Genomic DNA, 27,403 nt, shown 5'->3' with positions numbered 1-27,403 from the left:
TTTGTGTTTCTGTCTCCATCTACTGAAGGGATCCTAGGGAATGTCCCAGTTTTCCCCCTCTGACCTTTTATCTTTTTTTCCCCACTTCTCTTAAGAGAAAACATGTAAGACTTTTGTTCCTAATTCCTACAACTTTCACAGACTCTAATTGTCCTTCAAACTGTCTTTCTATTGATTTAACTGTGTTTGGCTTTACAAGTTTTCAATTCCTTCAATTCATCAGATTTTAGTTTTGTTCTATCCCTAGCCTTTCTGCTTCTGCAACTCCATTGTTACTCTTAAATCCCAAACCTCCAAATCCAAAATTTTCTTTCTTACTGGGTCTCAATTTCTGCTATTTTTATATTCTCTGCTGTGTGTACACATTTTCTCGCTTGTCCCTTTACATTCCAAATTTTAATCAAATATTTCTTCCAGCAGCTGTCATTCACAATGCAAAACATACTTCTGAATCCTTTCTTCTAAAGAGATTCCCTTTCAGACTCACTTGCCTAATACATTAAATCCTCCACCCGCTGCACCTTTCCTTTTTGTTCTTCAGCATAGGTCAGATAGTTTCAAAAGTGTCCTCCTATTTTTCATCATATCATTTACATTCTTTCATTAGTTGTCTCCACTCACCTGAAATGCTTGCTAACGAGCAACCATCTTATTCCTGTAATAATCTTTATACATATTAATGGGAAATGTTATTATTGCGTGTAAGTACCCTAGCACAGGTCAAAATTACATTGTGCCTAGTGCTGCATGTGCACTCAGGAAGAACATAAATGTAACATCTCAGCTTTTTGCAGATCAGATCAGATCTAACAGGTTTCCTCACATTCGCATAGTCATTCCCCAGCACTGTCCTCGGGAATAAGCCTATAACTAAACAGAGAAATATTTCATTATTTGATTGTCTTTTCAGTTTTTAAAATAGATGCTTCAGCTAACTCCCTCCATCTTTTCTCAGCAGTCCCTGCAATGCTTCACCTCGTCTGAAAATGAACTTAGTACATCGTACTTCAGGGCTTCACCACCGAGGGAAACTTCTTGGACAAAATCTTTACTCTTCCTTGCAAAAACCAACAGCTCCTTCACAATCCAAACAGCTTTCTCAAACCTTCTTGCTCATAGTGCCTTTAGTGCCCGTTGCAAACTGTTCCGCAGATAGAGGGAATTGTTGCCCTTGATTCATGACTGTGCATATTTTACCAGCATGAGTATTTTATTCACTCTCGTTAAACAACTTTACTCTTGTTGTTGTTGTTGTTGTTATGGTAAGTTGTAAAGTTATAAAACAGATGTGCAAACTTGTTTTGGTTAAGCCTAGCAGATTCCCGTCAACTTCCCCCACAGTGCAACCCATGCCAAGGGAACACCGTTTCTTCCAGAGGCCTCTCACTAGTGGGAAGCCCAAAGAGCTGTTTTTTTTCCTCCCTCAGCATCAAAAGAGGTTACTCATAAGCGCTAGGCACTTCAAAGCCTTCCGAATTCCAGACTGACTTACAAAATAGAAAGTAACTGTTATCAAGCAAAAAAAAATAGCATTTGCTGGCTTATGTTACTGGAGAATAAAGATACTATGACCTGAATTTTCCTGTTTTCTTATTCCTTTTTGAACTTTTGGGAAAAATCCCAGTAATAGGAATAGTTTTCAGTTTAGAAAGCTTTGTGCCTGACAGGTCAGAAGAGAAGAAGCTTGGGATCATATCTGCCAACGAATACTGTGTAGATGTTCCCAAAGGGCAGAGAAATGGAACATTGTTATCGCTCTAGAAAGAAAAGTGAACTTTTTCAGTCTATCACCTGCCTATCATCAGGGACTTTTTCATCTCCTTTGTTTCTAATTGCACTCTCCAAGCTCCTTTCCACATTGCTGAACTGTCTTTCACATCTGCTGTTCATATTATCTTCCTCCTTTACATTTCAGCACCTATAAGATTTCGCTCTTTCTAGCTTCCTCTCACAAACCAGAGCATGTGATGCCATGCTTTTCTCATTTGTGTGAAACGTGACATGTCCTGGTGTTCAGGTGCTATTCAATGACCACTTTTTTTGGATATTAAGATTTTAGTAGTAAACACTGCAATTTGTGCCAGCATTACTGGGATGCTCAGTAAGCAATTTTATGTAGTATGTATAAAGCTGGGAAGGCACAACACTGATGATGCCATTTTATTACTGGTAGCGGACATTTTAAATCTCAGACAGTTTCAGATTTTACATGTGAGAAAATTTGAGCTTGTGTAACTGACATTAGAAGGTGGGCAACGCAAAGGTTCCTCCTTGGTGCAGTATAAACAGGCAAGGCAAGAGACCTGTATATAGTGACACTGATGATTTGTTTACTTTGTTTTCCTATTTAAACAGAAATATTTCCTCATTAGCATTATAAAGAAGGGAGCGCAAAACCTCTTCAAATACCTGAACTTATACTTACTGCTTTTTTCTGGAAGGCAGTATATATTTCTTTAATAAATATGCTGAATACAGTGTAGCATTCAATTCCTATAAATTAAATGCTGTAGGAAGCTGGAGGGTTTCTCTCCTGAGGTTTTTAATAAATATCCACAGGTCTGAATTTTCTTAATTATTTTTAATTAAGGGAATATTATCAAAAATAAAGTAAAAATCCAAAGTAAACATAGATTTTATATTATTTACCTTTTAAAAAAAATAATTAAAAGTGACATTCATCAACACATCTCTGAACTCTGAAATAAGTGATTTAACTTTGTATCCAGCCTAAAAGGATATATATATTTCCTTCTAGATTCTACATTTGATTCAAAGAGGTTGCTTGGTTCAGAAATGAATGAATGAATGAATGAATGAATGGATAAATGAATGAATGAAGGAAAGAAACTTTACCTTGAGCATTCACCAGACCTGCATGTATTTCCAGGGATCTAGGGAGAGCACTGTGATACTTACACAAGAGGAAGATCCTTTTCCAAAATATTCTCCACCATCCATTTTCACACCTTAATACAGATAGGTATACTTCATCAAGGGATAATTGTATGCATATCATTGGCAGTCTTCTAACGTAGCTGTGGTATGACGACGGTTAGTGTCACAAGTCCAGGCACTACGCATTGGCAGAGATATAAAAGCAAACAAACTGAGCAAGGAAGACAGTTGATACTGGCAAACTTCAAAAAAATCATAGCTTGATGGTACTTTGAGTCATAGGTGATTTAAAAGGAAAACAGTGCTGATCAAATCACAATAAACAAACATAGACACTATCCAAGCTATAAAAGATACCTCCTCAGGCCTTTGAAGGACATCTATCTAACTTTTAAACTTTAAGTTTAATTTTTAAAGGTGCATGTGCTGCATCAGTATCATTAGTTTGCAAATCTTGCAAACTAGTCTTTCATTACATTTTTCTGAAGGAACTATCACAGGAGACTTCAGAAAATGGTCAATATTTACTACACATTTAACTGAAAACTAAGTAAGCAAATCTTGGTTCACTGCTACTCACAATCACTTGTGGGAGTTCATAAATTTTAAATTATGAATGAAATTTCCAGCCAAGTGTCTTTATTTAGGGAAAATATAATCACGGGATAAAAGAGAAAAACTTTTCTGCATTTTTCTCAATTTCCCTGTCTTTCATATATCAAAGGTTAAATTTTTTATGTTGTCATCTCAATTTTGAGTGAGTTTTCAAAAACCAGAAGGGACCTGGAAAGACCTGCAATAGAACTAGCAACTTTTGGCAGTAAATTAGAGGGGAAAAAAGGAGGTTATTGAAGACCTTTTCAGCCATACAAAGGATTTAGCAAAAGAAAGGTTTGAGTTTTGAGAAGATATGGAAGATATCTTGTGAAAGATATGGACAAGACAAGAAGGGCAGAGTCATAATATTGTTTCAGTGTAGCAGTTACACTGTCTGTTAGAGGGGAGGCCCATCCATCACATCTAAAATACCTTGTGCCTGACTCATGATCTAACTCTGTTCTGTGTCCTCCCAGGGGGTTCTTAGGTCTCTCTTGTTATTTGGGGTGCAATGAAAGTCATAAGGCATAATCAAACTCCAAAGACCCATGAAGACTTTCTGCCTTTGCATAACAAATCCTCTCTTGGTGTACGTTGTACCCCTAAGCTTTTGCTCAAGAGTTTAGTGGTGTTGGTCTCTTGGCAAATTTCAAAGTACAGTGAGTCTGAAGAGGAAAGAGGACTGCATTTTCCTGGTATTCCTGAAATGCCTTAACATCCAAATCAAGGCCACACTTTGAAAACGTGTCTGCTACATGACTAGGCCCAGAATGAGTCCAGAAGAGTTTCACCAAGAATAGAAAAGTGCTTGAATGGCAAAACTCACACTTAAGGGATCAGTAATATTTTCTGTGACCCTGGAATGCTCTTTTCACAAGAGGGGTGATTCCCTGGACTTCCCAGCTGTGAAGAAAACGGTTCAGAAAAAGCGAACTTCCTATCATTTTCTAAAATCAAGAAATATAAAGTCACGATACAGAACACATTGTGTGAACATTACCTGTGCAGGACCTGTTTTTCTCTGCCACAAAATTTTAGTTCATATTCCCCAAATACCATTTTATTACCATGAAAATAGACCTTAAGCATTTTTAGTGGATAATTGAGCCATGTGTGTATTTTAGGACAAATATTGGGAAAAGTCATGTTCAATACCAATGTCTATACCATTTAAACAATGAAAGCATCAGGTAAGTAACAACATTTGGACAGCAAGTCAATATGACTATGAAAGATCTCCAATAATGAGCAAACTCAGACCAATACACTGTTTGAGTATTTGGCCTTGCTATTGACAAAGGTTGCTTTCAATCACACTGTATCTATTATCATATCAATCATCACTCTAAGTGAATACAACGTGATCATTGACAAAGACATCACTAAAGCAGAGAAATGCAAGGTTCTATAAAAGCAAATAATGAAACTTGGCTTGATCACAGCATGAAAATTAGACCTAATCCTTAATCATTCCTATTTTGTAAAGCAAACAAATTGAAGCTAAAAATGTTAACTCTGTTTCTTGTTCAGGAACACAAAATATATGGAAATTGATATCACATTCTTAATTATTAAACATAATGCAATCCAATACTTTGTTTGCTGCACAAATTAAGATATGGAATTGAACTGATGAAAATGATTTACGTGCAGGATTAAAATATTGGCAGCTTTATAGAGTGAAATGTCACTATACTGCTGTACCTTCAAGTTTTACATTTCCGCCTTTGAATCCCTGTCAGCCTTCATGAACACTGGAGAGTTTAATCAATGCTTGCAGTAGCCATAACATAACACTGACTATTTTACCTGTATAATAGTCAAAGTGCTGTTTAGTACAAGTCAAAAGCAGAAATGACAAATATATATATTGCAATTGGCAAGGTTGCATTTTAAATTGCATTAAAATTAAATTCTCGCACATTTCTATGATTCTTTTCCTTCATGAAGGCAACCTATATTTTACAACAGCTCAATGTACCCAAAGGCAATCAAATTGTATTTAGGATCACTCAGAGGTCATAAAATTCAAAGACTTATGAGTTCATGTATTTGAATCACTTTTTAATTTATATGACATAAACCACTTGTGAAACAAGCATTTTATTTGCTTTATGTACTCCAAAGGGTGGAATTCAGATTGTAATTTTGCTACATTTTTTTGAGACAGCCAATATCAAACTTAATATCAAGATTGGAAAGGGAAGAAAAGACTATCATCCTGGTATTATAGCGGTCTGCTTTCCTTATAAAAGAACTTTGTGTGAAGCGAAAATATTGTTAAGAGTGGGGAAATAAGGATAGTGGCATCACATGAAATTTAGGAAATTAAATAGAAAATCCAAGCCGATTGATACAAAGGTTGTCAAACACATGGAACTTGGTTCGAAAGATTCAGATCAAAGCCACTAGTACAACTAATTTAAAAGATAGCTAAAGTTTTTTATAGAAAAGGAAAAAAGGATGTTTTAGCATAATGTCACAAAGCAGAGAAGAAAGGCTAAGATAAATTTGAAATCCGTTAGAAACATTTTGGTTTTAAAAACCTTTAATTACAATTCTTTACGTTATTTGAATAAACAAAGTTAGATATTCTGCCAACATTCCAAAAGAGATCAATATATAAAACAATCCCAATATTTGTAAATTAAAAACCACTTAAATAACATCACGAGCAAGTGATATAAATATTAATTTTGGTTTAAAAATTTCCTAATTTCAATTTAAAATGTATTCTAGATATTTTAATAAACAAATGCAGTGCACGTAACACATTGTGTCATAGATATATATTTGAAAATATAAAGAAAAAACCCACTGGTACTGTCAACGACATTCTTTGTTGTGTTATCCCTTCAGCATTGGACTAGATCTATTAAATATCTATTGGATTAATATTTTAAGTGGTATTTTGCCTAGATGTACATTACAAGCATATAGAAACTTAAGAATATAGACAGTGCTGTGGACTACCTAGTCAATCCCCTTGTGCTGTAACACTCAGCAGGAAAGCCTGATTTTTCCAGCAGGTGTATCCGGCTATATCAAGTGTTTAATCCATCTGTGTAAGACAACTAATTTCAGAGCATTTATTCATGGAAGTGGTTTGCTTTACTGTCTCCAGTTCTGTGTCTGATCACATACAATGTGGCAGTTTCATAATACAAAAATATGCAATACTTCAAAAAGGTTCATTAAGCTAACCTCTGTTACAAAGGTATTTTACATTTACTGTACTTCAGGCCATTACAGGTGCTGTCATTTTAGGCAAACGTGAATCGAAAGCTGCAATTTTTACCCCAACTTAATCTCCATTTTTCTTTCAGCCAGCGTTCAACAGGGCTGAGCGGTGAAAAGTAGGAATGACTCCACCACATGCCTTTCCCTGTCCTGGGTCGCAACAGGCAGACTAATGTTGAATGTTTTCCCTCCATCCTCTGCAATCACACCTTGGCAAAAAGCAGTTCAGAGTTTCAGAATTTGGGTCCTGTTGCTTGCACCCTTTAAGTTTAAGATGAATTAAGCCAAATCTTTTTTAGAATCTTTAACCTCCACTTTTACTGTGATTCATATGGCAACATCCGCTCCTCATGGATTTCCTATAGATTACTCTGTTTAGCCATATGAGATATATCTCAAATGCAATCTCCTTCCCAATATATTTGTGTTTGTAGCTCTGGTCCCATCCAGCTTTGAGAAGATGAACAGCAGCAACAGCAGTGAGGGCAAAAAAAAATGGCTTACCTCCATTTTGAAGATGGACAGAAGCTGGAGTTAAGGATGCTTTATTTACTTTTTGCCCCCATCACTCTGTGTGATGCACATGGAGTAACAGCATGGCTTTTTCCAATAACACGGCAGGAATGGTGCTGGGATTTCAGAACTTAAGACAAAAGCAGAAAGTATGCTTTCCCCTGTTGCAACCCAAGCTGAAACAGTTTAAATCAACATTGTTACCTACAGTTCTACTTGTGTTCTGATGACAGAGGACCTGGACTTTCATTTCCAAAATTACCCTAGTTTGTGCAAAAGGAAATAAGTAATTTCTCTTTAAAGAAGATTTTTTAATGCAGTAGAGATTTATTTGTACCATTTCCATAAAATTTACAGCACCGGCACATTAATCCAAAAGGAAAATTAAGGGTCATACCCATGTATGACAAGGTGCTGCAGAGGAAGGACTGGTAGGGAAGTAATCATTGATAGATAAGCCACTGATGGAGGCTGAGCAGCTTGAGGAAAATTATGTTAGTATTACAGGGTTTTGTGATTAGCGTATTAGTGTAAGATGGGTTCTGAGGAAGTCGGTGTTACCAGAATGTGGTTGCTGCTAAGTAAAAAGCACTGCATGGTACTGGTTGAAACAGTCAGGGGGATCAGGATCTGGAGATCAGTGAGAGCAATCTAGGCTGTGCCTCTCATTACAGTGAGTGGAAGCAGCTGGGCCAGAGCAAAGGGGCAAATCAGCAACTGTAGTAGAGTGGGTAAGGACAGTTACAGGGCATCTCAAATGTTATTTCCAGTGCCCTCCACAAGGGCCGGACAGGCTGTGAGGGTGCCCTATGTCCTGTTCCATTTCTGCCCGTTCAGGACACACCTTTGCCTGGCAGCTGGATGATAGCTCGTCAAGACTTCATCTCCCACCAGGCATGGTGTTTTTTGTTGCATCAAAACTTCTGACCTGTACTCCCTATCCTGTTGAGTCCATCATATTTTCCACTCCCCTCTTGGAAGAAAGGCAATCTCTCCCTTATCAGCCTTTTCTAAAATAAGGAGCCATTTTCAAAATATATGGCCATGGCACTTCAGAACCTGCCAAGACTTCAATATGCTATTGACATTACAAACCAATCCCGTTTCAGGTATTTCTTTACTCCAACTTGAAAATAATTTTGTTGGTATGTCTATTAAAATAGCCCCTTTCACCAAAGTTTTATTGTAATTCTCTGATTGGTCCAGCTTTTTAATAAGGTAATGCAGATTGTATTAACAGCTTGCCAGACAAATATGACCTGTTTTTTTCAAATGGGCATTTCACTTTTGTCCACACTTATTCAGAATATGACATGTAATTTACTACAGCTGACATGGAGATACTTTGATCTTTCTTTATAATCCCCAAACACTGCAGACTTACAACAGTGAGTGGGCTTAACCATGTGACTTCCATTAAAATCAATGAGACTCTCATGGCATGAAATCCCCCACAACCATTGAAAATTAATTATTCATAATAATAACACATTTCTCTTTCCATCTGAGCATTGCAAACATCCTTTCCAAGATTAATTAATTATGGTTCAAAAGATGCACTGTACTAATGAGGCAGACATTTTATAACTATTTTTGTATTTGTGTTTACAGAGATAAAGCCAGACAATTCTAAGTCTGTTTAAGGAAATTTCAGAGAAACTCCCTTTGCTGGGAGTTTCACTGGTTTTGATGAACTGCTGCTAGAACCAGTGGGAACTATAGTGTAAAAGTACTCTAGAGTCTTATAGACATTTTTCTTCCAAGCACAAGAGTTAAGGGATAAGAAGTGGATCTCTGTATAAAATTTATCTGGGGCTGGGACTCTTTTAAGATTTTCTTTTCCACATCACACAAACCCAAAGTGACCTAAGAAATGTTGTAGTGAGTTAGTGGTGAAGTCTGAAACAGAAACCACTAGTCTCCCCAAATCCCCACTCTTAATATCAGAAAGTAGTCCTTCCCTTTGTAAACACCACTATCAGTTCAGATTTGTCATTTCAGCCCCCGACTTCAGATCAGTCTTTTGCCATTCTCCTTCTTTGACTGTCAGGTAAAATTCAGAACTATTTTTCGGTAGGATTTATGGAACTCAGAATAATTGTGTATTGAGTATCACCTGACTGAAACGGTATGCTATAAGCTGTGTATTCATGGAAACAATACTGGTTTCACACTTTGATTTGTGCAGATAAACTGTATGCAAGTACTGTTGGCTTTACAAATGTGTAAATTTTTAGGTGTCTGGTCCCCAGTTCTAGCCACCTGAAAATCTCTCTGTAGTCTCCAGAGAGAATTATGCACTGAATTAGGACTGGAATTGTAAACAACCAGAGCAGGACCATGCTAAATGATAGAAAACATTGAGGAGATCTGAATCTGAAACTTCAGTTCAGACATGGATTTAGTCCTTCTGGCTAGATGCCTATCCCTAAGCCTTCTACCAGGCGTCACTGTCCACATTTTCCCTTTGTGAATGGATGATTGGCTTTTTCTTTTGAAACACAGATGGAGGGAAATGTGAAGGTGACGACAATATATTTTTTCTGACAGTTGTTTGATGGAAAACACATAAACAGTCCTAGGAAGTATGGGGTCTCCCAAAGAACAGTGTCTTATTAACTACACGAGCAACAGCACTCCCTATGGAGTTTGTCCTTCCAGGGCCCATGAGTCCCACATTAATTTTCTACTTTAATTCACAAGTGACTATTTTTCAAATAAATGACAGAAAAACGGTCCTATCCAAGGTTATTTTGTTATTATGGTGTCACTTTAAGAAGGTAGGACATGATGGCTTATGTCTTCGCAATCTGAAGAAGACCTGGAACCTATGTTACCCACTACTTATACCTGAAACCCAATTATTGGTTACTCAGAAGGTGAGGTCTTGCACTCCATCAAATGCTTTTGAATGACAACAGCTGTGATTCTGTTGTTTCATGTTGAAGTCTGGGTTAAACATTAGACCACACCTAATAAACCAGAGTCATAAGGGGGCATAGTCCCCCAGACACCTCATCTGTAAATCCCAAATAGACTTGGGTATTGAGAAGGTTGTCATTTTCTGAAGGTACGTAATAATAATTTCCTGCATGCCCAGTTAATTTTATTAGCTAAAAAAAGAAAGTCTCCAGGTGGTTTATGACAGTTTCTGAAACTTATCTGTCGCATACATGTGCCTTGTTTGCCTTCTGCCTTTCAGAGAGATGAGATAGCAGCAGCCTGTGAATCAGGTTCCCATTGTGAGAGGCAACCCGTCCTTTAGTGACTGCAGAAGTTGAGCACTATGGTTTTATCGGAAACATAAATGATATCTTGACTCTCTGGAGACAACAACTCCTAGTTCCTACAAAATTCAGAGGTATTTCCTTGCTGATGGAGTGTACCCCACCTATTTTTCCTTGCTTTCGTTGTGTCACTGTATTTCACCTTAACACCTATTTATGTGCCTACGACTTGTATTCGAAATTCTCAGACAGAGAGTTTCTAGGAAAGTAAAACCTAGAACTCATGTCAAGGTAGTCTCAACATCCTCAACGTCTAGCCTGTAATCCTTCTTCAGCCACCAGCGAGAATCTTTGAAGACTTCTCTTGTTCAATTTTGCTTTCAGTATAATCCTCATTTCTTTTTATGTCATTTGCAAATGTCTATTCTCCATTCCAGGTCAGCTTCCTCAGAGGTGGCTGGGCAACGTTTTCACACTGTTTCCTAACTTGCAATAGACCTTACACTGGGAGTAGCTTTCATTCCCATTACTTTCTAAAGAAAAGGGAATCCTTAAATCTTCTCAGTGTGAACTGTGTTTTAGTTCGGATGTAAAGAAGGGATGGCAGTTGCAGAAAGACATCATTCCTTTTCATTAACATCAGAATAACTTTGCCCATCCTTTAGAAATTAAACAAATAATTTAATATGTATATACTGCAGTAGTTTATGCAAGTTGTTATATTAACACATAACTAAGAAATCAATATGCTGCATAATTTTTGACTAAACATTTTCTTCTAGAGCAATAAGGTATTCCAGTTTGCCCTCTGGAATGGCATTAAGTTTGTGACAAAAAGTCACATTCTAAAATGCAATCTCACTTTGTTCTGGTGAATAAACAGCGGTGTCACTGGGGGCTGGCAAAACTTCAGCTTGTCTTAAGCATCACAGTATTTACCTCTGCAGCTACCTAAGCATACTTGCAAATCAGGGAGTCTGTGATGCAAGGCCTGAGATTATCTTTCACTTGCAGTTGCAAAGCCAGGAACACAATTTACACCTGTATAAACAAAGGCTAAACTTCAGAAGGCTGTGGAAGGAACTTGCCAGCAATATGATATGCTTTTGTCTCTACTCATGCTTCTCCGCCTAAGAACATCACGCATTCACAACAGACTAACTTAAAGGCAGTGGATCACTTTAAATTTCAAATCTCTTTTTTATTATCACTTTTTATTAAGTCACAAACATAACATTAAACTTTTTTGTATCTGACTTATTAGATTTAGAGTGTTAGTGCACCAGTTCAAGGTAACTAAACAGCTTTATTATATCAGCAACAGCCTTGCAAGATATCCTCATTGTATTCTGAAGGACTTAATTTAAGAAGATACTGTGAAATGTTCCATTTTTTTCTATTTTAGAGAGCCATAATCAGATAAATAGTGAGAAGGCACAAAAGCAGAACTCTAAGATCCTATGGGAACAAGAGCAGGAGCCATACCCTTAATCTAATGGGATGTATTTCAGTATCGTGCACAAAAAAATAGGTATTCTTTTTATATTAACAATACAGCAATCTCAGGAGCTCTTGTCAATGCAGCGTGCTTAATATTTATCCCTATTTGTCAAGAGTTTTTAAACAGTATATTGTTATTACAAATGTTCATAGCAGTTTATGAAATAAAAGAGGAACAATCTTCTAAATGAACCCCTTTTGAATCAAACTTTTAAAATGCCTTACTCTATCTTCAATGGAAGCACAAGCTCCACTTTAATAACTGATATTAAGTGATGTAACCATGTAAGCATGTAGAACACAACAAAAACAAACGAAGCAAATCTTCCCCTCTTTCTATTTTAGGAGATTGTTAAATAGAGACTAAACCCACCATTTTGTTCTTGCTAGATTCAGAAACCTCACAGCTCTAGGTGCAAAGTGAGAGGAAGCTGCTCTGCAATCGAAAATGAACAATAGATTTAAATAGCACTGTAGGCATGAAAATAGCTGGCTACAAGCCCAGAATCTATAAATAGTACCAAACTTGTTCATCATAACTCCACTGACGATGACAACATCATCAGGAAATGAAAACAGAAAAAGTAGAAAAGGAATAAAAGCAATGGATGTCAGGAATGAAAGGCCAAGCTTTTCCAGAGCAAGGTACTCAAGTTAGATAGCAATCCTATGGTAGGAAATCAGCAGTGACAACAAATAATGCCATGTGTCTTGGTAAGTAATGATGCCAGGGAATGAGGAAGGGAAAACAAAAGGAACCATTCCACTGTAGAATTAGTGTTATTGATGCAAATTCCTAATTTTTTATGAGAATGATGAAATGTAATGTTTATCATTTGTCTTGAGCCTGATGAATACAGTATGTGATTTACACAAACAAAACCTTTCACTTAGCACAAAAGTTATGACATACCCTTCCTTCCCTTTTACATGTAAATCCCTTTAACTTTTAAACAAAACCAGAAATAGCATCAATACTACACAGATTTTTTGTTTTTAAATTTTTTTTAGGTTTTCTTCATTGAGCTTAAGAACACAGAACTACAAACTTTGTGGAATAATGTGATCATTAACATGAATAAAAATAATCGAAAATTATAGCAATCTGTATGGAAACAACTGACTGCAGAGAAAAATCTCCTGTAAAAATACAGTATGACTGAAAGAAGAGCTAGAGAAAAAATTCAATTCACATAGATGGAAGACAGAGTACATAAAATATGTTCAAAATAAACCAAAACAGAAACAAGTTCCAGTGCTATGATACTCAGATCAGATCTCAAATCCAGACAGGGAGCATGATGACTCATCAAATACACTCATAAATTTGAGCAGATGATTTTATTTTCTATCATTCCCAGTTGTTTCTAAAATCCTTGCTCCCTTTGATTAGAAACTTATTCTACAAAATTTCTGTGGGGCTATTTTCAAAGTGAGACATTGCTTAACATGATAAAATGTGATGGATTCTAGATGTCAGTATTCAAAGCCACACGATTTGTATGATTGAAACCCTTCCCCCACTAAATACTCCTTCTATGGAAGAAAAATGTAAAAAATAATCAAATCCCAAACCAGAAAGAAAGTACAGGCAGTGCTAAAAGGGTGCTGTTTCCCCATCGCTCTGAGCACCTAGCCCTTACCCCAGCATGGTATTTACCTGGAGTACTTGGCAGAGTCGTCTGTTTGCTACGCATCTGGTAGGGGCTAAGCAGGTGTCGGTGATTCGCAAAGGCTGTCTTCTCCCCCGCCCCGCACACACGCATACACACCTCCTCAACTGGTTTGGAGAAGGTCAAAATGATAGATTGTGAGGGGCAAGCTAAGGTAAAAACTAACCAGACTTGTGGTAAGAAACTCAGGAGAAGCCAACTGTTTTGGACAGTTGAGATTATCTGTTTGGTACGGATCCTTGTGAATTAACCCATTCCACCAAGAATGACAGGTTTTGGCTTTATAGAGGACAAATTTTGGATTGGAAAAAGCCGAAAGAGCATGTACACAGGCACAGGCTTTCAAAACGGAATTACAAAAATATTTAGATATCATTTCAGAAGACCCATTGTTATTAATCGTGCTACTATTTTGTGACACATTAACGAAGGAGACCTTTGGATATGATGTAGGTATGTAGACATTATACTCTCAGTGAAATTTCTGTCCTACATGCCTTTGCTCTGAAGATGATTGTCACTTACTGGTATTGTCCCCAGGCCAGAAGAAAAAAAAACCTTTTGGGCTGAAAGTATCAGGTTTAGACTCTTTTTGCACTCAGAGAGCTTCATCAGAGGTGTGCATTGTAATAGGGTATCAGTCTTATGAAACTATTTAAATTAAAAACCAAAAGAAATGTCAAACAAAAAAAATATGAAACTTTGGGTAACACACAACATTTGAAATTAAGTATCGTAAAGTATCATTTGTCTAAAAAGGAAACTTAACTTCCAGCAATAAAATAATTCTAGTATGCCCTTCCCTATTTATTTTAAATGCCTGCATTAATAAAAACTGAAATATGATCCAACAAACTATTTTAAAAGAAATTGAAAATACTAATGCCAAGAGTATACAAATACAGTGGAGTGAAATTTGGCTTTGATATCAGGCGAGGTGAAGATGCCCAGGTTTCCTGGCCTAACAGCAGCATTCCTGATAAAAAGATCATAAAATGGACTGAGAAGCATATTCATGTTCTTGAATTTCTGGAGGTAGTGGCATAGTTTCACTCCTGGTCCAGTATGGAGTGCTCACAGAGCTATTCTAAGTAATGACTAAGGCTGAACATGTTCAAATAGCAGTTCTAGCTACTAGAGATCAGCTGAGCATGTGCACCACTTCTGGTTGCCAGCAGCAGCTGAAGTAGCTTGGGTAAGTACCTTAAAATCATTGCGCATACCACTAGTGCCTGGGTAAAAAACTTCATCAATGACCTGGGTTGTAGAGTATTCCTGAGGGAACAGAGAGTGAGTTAAAATGAGACTGTGTGTTTAAATAGTCAGAGATACAAGCACATTTTACTTTCAAAAAAAATATTCCACAACGATGTAATGTAAACATTACACATAAATACTTCATCTAAAGCAATTAACATGATATCAAGCACCAAGTATGCTGATACAATGCCCTAAGAGCAATACAGTGTCATTAGGAGTATAAAGACTGCGAATGTTTTCCAGGACATTGATCTGCTTAAGGTGAAAAAAAAAACGAAACCAACAACAAAAAACAGAAAAAAAAAAGAACAGAAAACCTCCCAGTATTCTGCTGTCAATTTGACTGAGCCAGACAATCCTTCAGTGTTTAAGAACAGTTTAGGAACCTTTAATTCTCCTCACCCCCTAGAAGTGATGGCGGCGTGCTAAAGAGGAACAGGTTTTGTGCTAAGCCTCTGCTCTAGACTGTATTCTTCCTACCAGATCTTCCTGCCAGAGGCATCAGTAGGATTTGAAAGCAAGGGCTGTGGGCCACAGATAGAAATTCAATATTTTTGGGGAGAAAAAGATAAGCCCCAGGAGCTCTGTGTTTTACTGCTCTCTTCACTGTGAAGAGTGGCACTTGATGTGATCCTCACTGTTGAGCATGACACAATACATTTCAGAGCTGAAACTATTGGACTGTAGCTAGATTTTGCTTTAGGGTGGAAATAGGTAGTGTTCTAGAATCAAGAAAATAACAAAAATGATGGCGATGAGTCCTCACAAAGCAAATAAACTAAACGTAATACAATAGAGCTGGAGGCATGATGCACTATCCCCACTTTATGTACACACACACACACACATATGCACACAAGCACATTTTATTTGTTTAATTTTGTTTAATATAAAATACAGAGCATTTCTTGGCATGCAGAGCCTTGCCACTCGTTTGTGAATTGCATTAAGTCATCTCACCTGGGGCTTAGTATTCACCCCATGTACGCATACAAACCAAATAAAAAAAGTTCCCCCCCTCAAAAAAGAAGCCTGGAGCCTGTTTGTATAATTTAGCATCCCATTCTGAACTGTAAAAATTCATAATCAGATACTACTTTACAATCAAGTTAATACATCACATCATATCGCTGATAGGTGCAGAAAAAAGAACTCCTTAGCAGGTTTTGGGTAATCACACTCGGTGTGCCATGACTTCATGATTTCTTTTATAGGAAAGAAACACGACTGCGCACAGAAATGCACAGCTCTGAGCAGAAGTGCTGCAACAGTATATGTTACTTTTAGGTATGCACTGACTAGTTATTTGAAGGGCTAAAAACATCTATAAATGTGCCTAACAGCTTTGGCAATTGATTCAAAGGGCGGGGGGCATTTGTATGTATTGAGAAGTTCTAATTCAAAAGTCCAAGGTTAAAAAAGCCTCAGAAAAGGGAGGAAATAAAGATTATATAGAAAGTTAAGTCTCTAAGGAAAAAAGCGAACACAGTAATGTGTCAATGTTACACACAGGACCAGAGAAAATACAGATAACTTTAACATAAAGAAACTGTTATTGAAAGAGCAGTTCTTTTCTCCTAAATGAAGAAGAAGACAAAGTTCACCATGGTTTTAAAAAGTAGGATACGGAGTTCCATTTCAGAACTCCACAAATATTTGCAAAAATTTTCTGAGGTATTTGCCCAGCTGTCATGGTGACTGAAAGGAAAAAATAACAGTCTACAAATATTTGAAGGGAGTAAACACCAATGAGGAAGGAGTATAGCACCATTAGTATAATGACAGTGGTTCTGTAGTTTAAATATAAATAATCAGATGCTATTAAGATCTGGAAAATGTATATTGACAATTTGGAAAAACTTCCTAACAATGACATTGAATGCCTTTGGAACAAGAGCCTGGAAAGTGCTTCTCCTCTGGTCAGTTTAAGACACTTTTTTTTCATGCTAAGGTTCCTCTAAGTTGCACAGATCGTTTCAGCTTCCAGTCAATCCACCATCACAAGAAAAAAAAAAAAAAAGTGGTTTAGTAGGAGCATTTAGTAGTACGCATTTCTACGCGTAGGAGCTGAAAAGTTTAAAAATTAGTGAAGCCAAGGAGTTAACCCAATGTCTAATCTCTTTTATTTTACCTTTTACAACTTCTGTAACTGCATCAAGCTCATATGTGCAGCTGAATCCAAAGTTTCAAAGCAGCATTCTTTGCAGATGAAACATTACCCTCTTTCTTTCGATGCCAGATTTCCATTCTGTTTTAACATTTAATTATGCTAGAAGTTGTTATTTCAAGAAGCTGTGGGTTTGAAACTGCTTTATTTATATAAAAATGATATTTGTCATGATTTTTCAAGAAGGCTATGTGCCCTACTCTTCTGACTAATTTTTCAATAGAGATGTGGCATAGTAACATTTTCTCCCTGATAAATATTTTTATTAGCTTTATAAACACACTAAAAAAGTTGTTGAAAATGGCAAAAATCAAACCAATTCTAGTGAATTATAACAAAGATACAGTATGGTAATAGAAAACATCTGCTGGTGATTTGTCACTTTTAGGAAAAGTTTATTGTCTAAAACAGTAAAGGCCAAATTCAGAGAGCACTGATTTCATAAAAGCCTGACAAATGTTTCGTTTATAAGTCTAGGAATGTAGGTGACATACAGCTTAAGGCATTAGAAATTATTTTAGAAGTTTTTCATTGTTCTCTTTATTTAATTTTCTTTTAATGGAGTTGAAGAGACATCTTTGGTCTTGGACAAACCTGGGCCCCAATTTCATGGCATGAAGGGAAATAATGGTTATTTCAGCCTGTCACAGCTTTAAAATTAAAGTGGAGGAGAAGGCCACCAGCCAGACTTCTGAACTGAGTGGGGTGGAGGGCTGTCCTAGTGTCCTGGGCTGTCCTGGAATACTCCCAAGCTAATGAGGGTGGTAGGGGTTTAAAGACAGACATTGTCATTTTGGACACAATTCAGTTAGACCAGCGAGAAGAGGAAAACCGGCCCTGTGTGTAGGTTCCTTATAGGACTATGGAAAGTCCAAGACCCTGAGTTTGTCTTCTCTCTGGTTTGGCAGTCTTATACTGCATTTCAGTTGCAGGAAAGCTACATTCTCGTTCTGATTCTGGGAAGTTAATACCTATGTCCATGTATTAAGAAGTGAAGGACATGTAAGTTCTTGAACATCAAATCATCAGCCTAGCATCCAGCTGTTGACAGTAAAAAAATTCTATTTGAGAATATCAAGCAATATTTCATGTATATATGGGGTAATCATGCAGCAGTGGACATTTTGACCTGTTGGAGCTGATGTACTTAATGGGTGGGTTTTTTGGTCAGGGCAGCACATCTTGTTAGGAAGAATTTCCAAGGGAAGGGCGACTTCATATACACTCTGTGTCTCATATTCCTCAACACCTATGGCTCTGTTGGAGACAGAAGAATGACCTAGATGTTTCCTCAATGTGATGCCAGGGCTGCTTTATGTTTAATTTAGGAAACCTGTAAGATGTTCTTCATGGGTCATTCTTGATGCTGTTTTGATTTGTGACTTCACTACACAAAGACGTGGTGGGTTTGGAACACTTTTGTCTTTAATCTTCCCCAAATGAGGTACAGTTCCTTTTTACTATGAGGTAGTTACTTTACAGTCCTCTTTCTATCCAGCCTTTAGAACTGATTTGGACTGAGCTATAACATACAATAAGTCATCAGCTTGAATTAAAGGCACCCCACCGCCTTCTGAGAGAAACTCCGGCTTAAAAATTGAAGTTAAAAGACCAGTAAGAGCCCTTCAGCTAACCTCAGAAACACTGTATACATTGTGGTCAAATACTAATTAAACAGTAACTGAAGTACTAATTAAACAGTTACAGCTAGAGGTTTTGACATTCAGTTTCATGTGTCTGTATTTTACTGGCATCATCATGGGTGGCAAAAACAAAACTACTCATAGGATCAGAGATTAAATACCATTAATTTTGCTAGCTTATTGCTTGTTGATTCAGCTGGTGGCCATTAAAAAGCTACTATTCAGTCACAGCTAACACACAGCAGCATCTTGTGTCTCAGAGAAACTGTACTGGGAGTGCTTCACATCAGCTCTGTTCATAGCAGATATAAGTGATACTGCAGTGAAGAAATTACTTTCAAGGCTGATTCCTAGAGACAGGAGAGAAAGAGCTACAAACTTCCATCTAGCCTGAGAAGCAGAAACATCTCACATATAGTGAAGTATCCGAACTAAGCAGAGTTGAATCTCTGTGTGCCATCTCTACTCATAAAATCTGTCATTTCTGCTGGTAGAAGTTCCTGTGTATTTTTTTGGTTGAATCTTTTTTAGGTGGGTTGAGGTCTCTGAGTTTGCCCAGCTCAACATAAATAGGGTGCTACCCACTACCTTTTCCATGGTTCATCCCCTGCATACACTTGATTCACCGTGGACTTCAAGTGAGATGAGATTTGATGAACCTGGCATGACTTTCAGGCTAGAAGTGAAAGAAAGTGCTGATATTACTGAGGTTTGCATAACACTTTTCAATGTGAGCTGTTACAAATCCATGAGAACCGCTGTAGAGAATTTCAAGAGACACAAATAAAGCTACCTAATGAAAAAGAGCTCATAAACAAAGCCAAGCCAAACAATCATAAAAACTCTGTGCATATTTTGTCTAGATACTTTCTGGTACCATACATTTCCTGTTTTGACAATCATTTTAACTGCTACCATAGATCAGTCCAAGGATATGACAATGTTAAAAAACCCTACTACAATATATCACTTTCAGGTAGTTCATTTTATTGAAAAATGCTATTGTATTGTTTCAGATGGAGTCTTCTTCTTTTTAAGAAAATGTATTTTCATGTACCGTCTGTGTCATGCGCCAAATTATATAGTCTCTACATATATAATACTTCCAATTAACTGTGTTTTAGTTTTTACTAAAAAGAATGACAAGGTTGTTAGACGTCTGCATGTAAAAAATACTGATTTCTACCTTCTGAGCAAGTGGCAGAAATTTAATGGGTGTGGAGAGACACCTTGATAAAACACAGGACAGAAATAAATTCAGTTTGAAAATGAAGATCCACCTACAGTACCTCTGTCATGTCTTATATCCATATCAATGTTGCTCGAGAAAGTCGAGTGTTGGCAATTGACTAAATCTCAAGGAAAAAACACTGCCAAGTATTGACAATGGCCCCAGGAAAACACTGATCCTTTAGATGGTACATGCTAAGAAAAACTCATACTGAACAACAAATAAGATGAGTAAGAATACAGAGCACATATAAACAAAAATAGGAATTTAGATGTTTAACGTTACATATACAATCTCCAATTTCTGATTAAGAAGCTGAAAAGGAAAATTAATTGGAAAACACAAAATGAAGACCAGACACAATATTAAAGTAAACACTGCCATAAAGACCACAAATACGAATTGGACTGTAAATGCAAAAGAAGGTGTTGGGCTACAAAAGCATTTTGGAGAGACTTCTGGTGATCTGGTAGAAGTTCTCATGCCCCTTGATCTTTTATTTTAACCTTCTTAAAACAAGATTAAATGATCTGAAACTTGCGAATACATTTTCACTTCCTATCATTTAATACACTTGGCAGCAGGACAAACAAAAGAAAATGTTATGATGAACTCAGAGATGATTATTTAAAATTTAGAATAACAGATCATTACAGAGGCCAATGGAAAAATTAATATTGCCACCTATTGGTGAAAATAGAGAAGGCCAAATAATTCCTAATAGTTTGCATATCCCCAAGGAAGGTCCTGGCCTGTGTAAAATGAGTGATAGTTATTGTTTTGATTTACCTGACGCCAGCTAGTCCCGGGCCTACACATAGTAATCTCTGTGAAAAAGTCAACATTGCCATATTCCTTTCTACTACAGACAATGCTACCAAATGAAAGACTCAAACACACCCTCCAAAAAAATAGGAAAAACAATCGTAACCATCTGTTGTGCTATTATACAATATATTTAATAGCAGCACTTCTCCAACAACATTAAATTAAATTAATTAACAATCTAACTCATTGGATAGCAGCAGTTGTTTTATATTCACTCTCTTCTCAGCTTTATTTCATTTTTTTTCCACATCTCCTACCAAAAAAAAAAACTTCCTTTGATATATTGAGTACTCCTTTCCCTCCTCTTCTTGCTTTTTCTTCCGTGTGTTACATCCGCTATTCCTCCTTTATATTTGACATCTGTACTTCTCCCATTTGTTCACATCACCATCCGTCTAACCATACAGAACCACATGCTCATTCCTCCCCCCCTCCTATCCTTAAACAATCTCTCTGCAAAATAAGCAGTGATTTTATGATACTCTTTCTTGGAAATTTCCCTTTCTGTTAAACAATAAAAACCCTAATAGATTAAGTTGTTCTGCTGTTTCCATTTCCTTCTTCACTAATATGTCTCTTTACATTGCTTAAACAAGTAGCAATGTCAAAAGATACATGTTGTCTTCTATTTTTGATAAAGTAGCATCTTCAGAAAGTCTGTTCTACACCTGGTAGTACATGGGTCAATACACGGCACTCTAGAGGAGTCAGCAAATCCATGGCCTGCCAAGCCCCCTTTAAATTCCCACAACCCAGGGCAGTTAAGTATTATCAGTCTTGAGAAATGGGAAAGATTTTCTCTCTCTTTTTTTTTCTTCCCCTGTGCACAGTAACATACCATCAAGACAAACAGTACACGGTTATTTCTAAAATGTGTTTTTAAGTACTCAGATATCTTTATAGGAATCCTAATGTTGATTTTGGTACATATTTACAAAAGAACTTACCTGAAATTATTTGGATGAATTTTCTAATAAAGGCTCCCTCTCTAAAATAGTATCAGTCCTGTCAAGCTCCTCCCTCTCTTCCAAAAGCATGAGGAAATAGAAATGCTTTACAGAGTACCCTGAAGGTCTACAAAGACGGTTTTAATAAGTTCACAGCTGAAGGCACCTTCAGGGAAACTCTGTTGCCAGTCCTCCCTCTCAGATTCACAGGATATCAGTCCAAGTCCCTCAAATGCCTGCAGCTATTGTGGAAGTCTCATGCCATTTTGCGTTTTATAGGTCAAAACCGTACCTTAAATTTGACAAGAAAAATCAATAGGCAGGCTCTATAGCCTTGTAAGCACAACAGCCATGTGCTCCCACCAACACGCAATGTTTAATGAGAGGACTTTTTTCATTAACTTAGTTTCTGGACAAACTCATTGTCTAGCTCCATAAAAATCCAAAACTGTGCTATAATGTGAAATAACGTGGAAAAGTATAGAGCTTTGTAACAAACTTTCTGTATTTCTCAGGGCAGGAAAAACTCAAATAGAATGTTTCTACACAAAGCAATCCAGTCTAAACCTGGGGAGGTGGAGGAGCACAAGAGGCCTTGGTGTCCAATGATGGTCAGTGAAGAAACTCTAATTTATATAGAAAAAAATGCATAAATAAATAAATAAAATAAATGTTTATCTCAAGAACCTGCCTCAATCCAGACTATATACAGGATACTTGACATTCCTAACCTGTAGCACAGGGAATGAGGATATTCAAATTTTGGTGTTTAACAAAAATACAACAACACAAACTTCACTTTATCACATGGTTTCAAGAAACTTTAGGAGAATATATTGTGTAAGTCGCTCCAGGCAAAAAGAAAGAATGCTGCTACCATGTCCCTGCTGATTGTAGGAAAGAAAGAAAAAACATCCCCACAGTTTTTACTAATCTTGTATTATTAATAACACACAGGCTCATATTTCTTCATATGTTATCTTAGATATATGTAGTGGATAGATTTCTCAGGAAGACTCTTGGTCACCTTCAGAGTGGCCACAGAGTCAGACTAAAATTTTGCATTCATGGTTTGGTCTGGGATGTCTCCTTGAGTGCAATACTGTTTTCAAACAAGGTATATCTTGGCAAAACATTTGTCTTTCTGTAAAAATAAATGTTTACTTCACAAAGCTTTTTTTTTTTTTTTTTAATGAATGTACTAATCATTTAAATTAATTATTTAATTAATATATTTAATATATTTAATATTTAATATATTAATTAATGATTTAAATTATAGTTATGACTAAGAAGTCTGGAACAGCATCAAAGTTCCCTTATTACTTGAGAGGTAATAGTAACTCAGTCTGCTATTGGATCCCTCTCTCACAGAGAGGTGATCTGAAAGGAACTGCATAATACATTTAATCAGAAATCTGTTATTTATGATGTAAATGGTAAAGCTATTCACGTATTATTTATGTGATATTATTGGGGGGGCAGTAATATTTTAAAAATATCTTTTTTACTATGTGGCGTCTTGTGTCAAATAGGAAGATAAAATAATCACCAACATTGCAAAACAGAAGTGTGACAACGGAGATTTTCCTGTAGCTTTCCAAGTGCTACGTGAGTTGGGCCACTTTTTAAGGTGTTGCTCTTTTTTAGTTGTGGGGTTTTGTTTTTTTTTTTCTCTCTCTTCATTTTGTAGTACCTACCATCCAAGCCTAGAGGCTAAGGAGGTCTTCAGTGAAGGCTCTAGTTGTACATTCAGACTTGTCTCCTTGGCCACTCAGCATTGCACAGGCATTTGTTTGTTAGTTCAGACCCTAATTCAGGCAAGAATAGAGCCAGATCCCAGGTAATAAAACAGCAAAACCCAATAGAGACGGAAAGACAGAGCAAACATTTGCAGGAGCCAGTAAAACATATGCCACTTTCAGACAGGCTAGTTTCAGGTTGCATATTTTAGTGTTGTGAATGATAATGAAACAAATAGAGCAGTAGTTTGGGGAAGACAAACAAGGAAATAGAATATCAAAGCAGACAAATGTATCAGAGCAAAAGTGTTAGTGAGAGCTATCCAGTAAAAATAAAAGGTAGATAAAAAGGAAGACAGATATATGCAATTTTATAATGGCGAGGACAAGAAGCTTTCTCTTCTTTATCTTTCAAAAAGCTCAAACTTATATAGAACAGAGAGGAGAACTTAAGCAAATCAGAGAAAAAATATAGCAGACAGACACGAGAAAGCGTTTGAGCAAATTTCAAAGCTACTGCAACCTGCATTCTGCTTCCCCTAGTTCTCTGTGAACCCTGGCAGAAAGGAGCGGAGTGCCAAGAATATTACTTTGGCTCTTCTCCTAACACAAAATGGGGGCTAGCAGTGGAGCTGACCAGTTTGCCAACGTGTGCCACCTTGAAATAAGATGGAACACTTTCATCTGCAGAAAATATTCTTATAAGTCCTGTTCCTGATCCTTTAAAGCTTAAAATTCAGTGTTATATCATAGAGTATAAACTTCATGGTTTTAGTCTGATTTTGTTCCTTAAAAAACCAAAACCTTAGCCTTGCCAAGTTCTTGCAAATCAACATGAAAAACGTAAAGGCAGGTAGTATTTGGTTGTTACTATTAGCACTGCCTTTCTGCTCATTCTTATCTCCAGTGTGCATGTCTAGGTGGGGGAGGGAAGGCAAAACCAAATTTATGTGGATCTAAATAAGATGCTGTAGTCTCTCATACTTTAAAATCGTCCTAGGATTCGAACACCTCAGTTTAAAAAGGAAGAACATACTCTTAATACACTCCTTGCTTCACATCTCAAGGGAAGAAATGGCACTCTGTTTCCAGCAGGCTTAGATCATTGGAGGAATCTTTTGTTGTTCCTGTTCATTGCAAACAAAGCACTGAAGGCCATGTCATTATTAGTTTCCACATTCTTCTCAGCCTCCAAGCTTGAGAGCTTTTATAACATGGGTCTGATGCTTACGGTCTTAAGTCTTAAGAGAGAGAAGCAAAAGCAAACAGAAATGGGACTGAGAGTTTGGAAAGGAAAAGCTGTGATTGTCTTTCTCCCTTTTTTTACGTCTGTCCTTGGCAGCTTTTCACTGGATGATTAAGTAAATAATGCACATTGTGTCTAGATGCAAGGTATGTGACAAGAGGAGGGCACAGCGTATTCTATATCTATGGTATATATCACAAAGCGTAAATTTACATGAGACTTTTTGATTCAAGCAGCAATTAGTTTCCTCCATTCCTTTTAGGTTTATTCAGGTGAGTAGATGAGAAGGGCATAGGGGCCAGCAGTAACAAATATGTTTAGGAAAATATGCTGACAAAGAAAAGCCACATTTATTACTTTAAAAGGAATGCCTCCAGATCCTCAGACACTTAGACTCACCTTCCTAGAGCTTCAGATTCTGTTCACTTTTTTGTGTCCCTCCCTGTTTCAAAATAGAGAATTCCCCTCTTTCAAGACAGGGAATGCAGTTTCTAACACCAGTCTTCCTGTCCTGCACATCCTACTGATAAAGAAAAGAAAAAGATAAAAAATCAGAACTATTAAAGAATTTCTTCTATTTAATCACCAGATGAAATACAATTAATACTTCTTTTCAGAAAAATAGAGGGGAAAAAAGAGAAACAACAGAAAAAAACCCCAACCAACTAATGACAGAACGCACCCTACCCCCAAAATATCCTTTGGTATTGCTGGATGAGTCAAACTCTGGATTGTTTCCTAATTAAGGGGAAAAGGGCTATCAAAGCAAACCTAATTTGCCTCAACTAGGAACATATCAATGAATGAATATCTTCCTGATTAAAGGACTAAAGCTGATGTAAAAAACTGGTGCATTTAGCATAAAATCAGCTGTGGCCAGCTCTGGAAATTTCAATGCTGCAACAGACTGTCTATCCCATGTGCACTCAAAGTACATCTTCAGAATTGTTACGGCACTATTACAGATAGAGGCACCCTGCTTAGTGCAGCTGGTATTGAGTGCCTCACTTTTTAATAGAGGCAGCTAGACAAGACCCCTAGATTACGCATCGACCCCTATAACTTGAAACTCTAAGGAGAAAGCTGACCAGACAAGCAGTTATGATGATCTATTCAAAGTGGTTGAATGCTCTCTTTTTTGTGTGTGTGTGGAATAAACGTATCTGAATGAACCTTTGCTGCCAATCCTACACAGTCTGCAACCCCCTCCTACTGTTGTCACCTCCCTTCCTCCATTCTCTTCCCTCTCTGAACTCCCATTAAAAGATAAATGGGGGGGGGGGGGGGCAAACAACAAAAAAAAGCTTCTACTTAGTCTATTTCAGGTAGTTTGAGGGGAAAAAAATCAAATACAGGTGCACTGATTGAGCGCTGCTATAGGGCTTGCGTATGCGAGTGTGATGCATTTGTTTGCAGAACTTGAGAACTTCACCCATGCTAGTTGCTTGACACAAAGTGGGTTGAGAGGAGTATCCCTGAGAGAGATCAAGTCCACTTCACACTCAGAAAGCCTTTTTTTTCTCACTAGCTCTGTTCTCTTAACTCCTTCTCTTGTCATACTTCGGTGTATTTTTTCCTGTTTCACCCTGTAGAACCGACACTGAATGCAGATGAACTGTCACCAAATCAATGACAGAAACTAACATTACCAGGTACTTTTAACTGGTACCAAACACACTGATAATGCTTTTCAGCATGACTTCAGGTATATCAGATTACTTCAAGGACTTTGGTAACTGCCACTACTACAAAACACAGTTTGTCCTGCTTTATTTATGTATCTGCGACAAAATGTGCAATATTTCAGTTCTATGTGTTTCATTTTTTGCATACCATGTCTACTTTTTACTTGAATTGTTTTCGGCAATATTTTTAGTTAATCGTAATTAATAAAATGTGTCAACATATTCATTTTTCCTAAACATACATTCTGAATTATGTGTAGAATTAAACAAACAAAACAACAAAACCAAAATAGAACAAAAGAAGTGAAAACCCCATCCACTTTGCATCCATTATATAAACAGGAAAATAAAAATTTAAACTCTTAGCAAGGATGCAGGTATGAATTAGGTACATACACATTTTAACTAGAACTGGGTTATTCTAATAATAAAATTACCCATTGATCATACATTAAACAAAAATACCAGCTGCAGTATTAAACTACAGAGTCTTTCATCTCTTTGCAAAAAGACTGAAAAAAATTAATTAATCCTGCAACATTTCTAACTACAAACAGCTTGTATGCTGGAATGCAAGGCTTAAATCTAGTATTAATGAAATTTCAGAAAATTCTATTTCTTTCTTGGCCTATTAGTCTTCTTGCCAGTCTAATTATGACATTTAGTCTATATGATCATTATTAATCACTGGCCATATACTTTTCCCTATAAATTCCTATGGCTCGTTCACATTTATGAAAAAATTCTGAACTTGGCTACAATACACAACTACAGCTGCACTTATCTTAGAAAATCTATTTTAAGAACCCAATTATGGGACAATTCAGCAAGAGATTCTACTCATAAATTCAGCAGCCAAAGCCATCAACCCCTATATATCTTATACGGTCCATTGGATGATGGTTAAAAAATAAAGTGATGTCAGGAAGGGTATGACACATTGAACTGAGGACTTAAATCACTTTAGCTCTTCTGCACCTTTGTTGGCTGAGCTGAACTTGGATAA

This window comes from Leptosomus discolor, chromosome 5, assembly GCF_034619465.1.
Source record: "Leptosomus discolor isolate bLepDis1 chromosome 5, bLepDis1.hap2, whole genome shotgun sequence".
In the NCBI taxonomy this organism is placed as follows: domain Eukaryota; kingdom Metazoa; phylum Chordata; class Aves; order Leptosomiformes; family Leptosomidae; genus Leptosomus; species Leptosomus discolor.
Note: the sequence above shows the minus strand (reverse complement) of the source record.